The following is a 2,072-nucleotide window of genomic DNA, read 5'->3' on the forward strand; positions in this document are numbered from 1 at the left end:
TTGGCAGCAACTTTTGTCTGGAACAACCTTCTGATCTCATGAGGCTTCATTGTTCAAGTGGTGATTTGCGGTGCATGGTGGCTAATTTTCCGTTCTCTTTAAATTCCTGTGTCTGCTTTTTGGACATTTTTATCTTTCCATTCCTTCTCCATGGAACGAACTTCAAACATAAACGGAAAAAGGGATCTCCTACAGATGAACTCCTTCATATTTCTAGCTTTTGCAACACAACTCATATTTTCAACATAAAATCTTTCATCACTAGATTGGAAAAACCTATGTTTAAACTCCTCGAACCATTATATCATTTATTTGTATTGCCTCCCATTTTTTAGTATAACTTCTCAGCTATACAGTGGCTAGAAATTTCTAGAACTAAAAATATATTTTCAAAATACACACAAAGATATTACCTGTAGGCAATGCAACTTTAATTCATTCATTAATCAAATCAATAAAATGTTTATTGAGTACAATGTACCAGACCCAAAACTAAGTGTTATAAATTTAACAATGAACAAAATAAGCACCGGCCCTGCCTTCAAGCAGTCAGCAATCATTCTTCCATTTATTCATTATTTCACAAGTATTTATTGAGTCTCACAATCTACTAGACATATTGTCAGGCCTGAGGATACAATGAGGAATACAATAATTTCCTGGTCCTCCTAGTATCTCTGTGATACCTTTTTCTCAGTTCTAATGGCTTATTTTATGCAAACTTTTGGTGCCACAACTGAAAAACAACCATGATTGTAATTACCAGTAGTCTTAGACAATATCTTTCAAGATTTCCAATCACTTTATTAATTTGCAGCTATTTTTTTAACCAGTTAAATCCAAATCACGTTTGTCTTATTTAAGAGAGTTCATAAAAACTGAAGTATTTGCTGTTTGAATGTTGTTTTGTAAAATGAAACATAGCCAGAAGGAATAAGCATTGCTGTTTCCGGAAGGTACTACTTACTTGCTCTGCTCATTCTAAGTCTTAGAATTTGGCTATCAAATATGCATCTTTATATCCATCATAATGAGTTTCTTAAATTAAATTTTTATTATGACAATAAAAAGAACTAGTTAAAAATACATAAAATCAAATTCTAATTCTTACCCAAGAAGAAGTAACAGGAGTTAACACCCTCCCACTTGAAAAGTCGTGGGCTCCCCGCCACTGAGTGGCTGCTTCCTCCCTGAGTGAGTTTTGCATGGCGCACCTGGGAGGCTGAGCCTGCGGGACATGATGGAGTTCCTGCAGGTCCCAAAGCGCTGACCACAGCAGGTCATTAGCCACCACGGCCTCCGTGGCTATCTATGAATTTTCTTCAGGGCTAATGATGTGAGGATTGGTACATTAGAGGGGGGGAGCCAAATATGGAAACAAATATTATGAAGACAACAAGTAGTTTTTTGGCCATCACTGATGGATTATATATACGACTGAAAGGAAGGGCAAAAACACATTCTGGGATGTGGATGGAAGCACGGTGCCCCCTGAATGACATCTTTAGCTTCACTGTATGACCAATGATCCTCCAACAACAAAACCACCTCCTGCTCATTTGGACAAACCATAAATTCAACGAAGTGGCGCTCCAGAACAATCTGTAGCTTATTCCACCACCAGAAAGAAGATTCAGGAGTGGGTCCACCTTCAATACCTTCCAAGTAAAGACAAGGAAAACCACTTAAACATTAAAATATGGGGCTTTTCATGTAATTGCACTGTTACTGCTTACTATTAACTTGATCAAAATCGTCTCATTAAGAAAAAAGTCTCAAATCAAAACATGAAACCAAAGTATATTGAAGTCATTCAAATGCAAACTACATAGATTCCTTATAAAATACTAGCAGCAAAGTAGGAGAGAAAGAGATGTAATGTTGATGAGAAAGTTACTGAAATAACAGGCCAAATGCAAGAAAAAAATAAATTCTTAAAACATTGGGCATTGGGCAGAACATGACAATGACCCCACAGAGATGGGCCCCACAACTGCCCCAGCTTGCTACCCTGAGAGACTTTCCAGGCTGGAGCACAGGGACAGGGAAGGAAACCAGGCTGAGACCCAGAG

The 2,072-nt window shown here is 37.7% G+C and overlaps 1 pseudogene; it reads left to right on the forward strand.

Moving 5' to 3' along the window:
* Positions 1 to 1,234: 1,234 nt before the first annotated feature.
* On the forward strand, positions 1,235 to 1,669 carry LOC101399562 (NADH dehydrogenase [ubiquinone] 1 alpha subcomplex subunit 12 pseudogene; annotated as a pseudogene).
* Positions 1,670 to 2,072: the final 403 nt, after the last annotated feature.

Source organism: Ceratotherium simum, chromosome 17 (genome assembly GCF_057802395.1).
Source record: "Ceratotherium simum simum isolate JZ-2026a chromosome 17, ASM5780239v1, whole genome shotgun sequence".
In the NCBI taxonomy this organism is placed as follows: domain Eukaryota; kingdom Metazoa; phylum Chordata; class Mammalia; order Perissodactyla; family Rhinocerotidae; genus Ceratotherium; species Ceratotherium simum.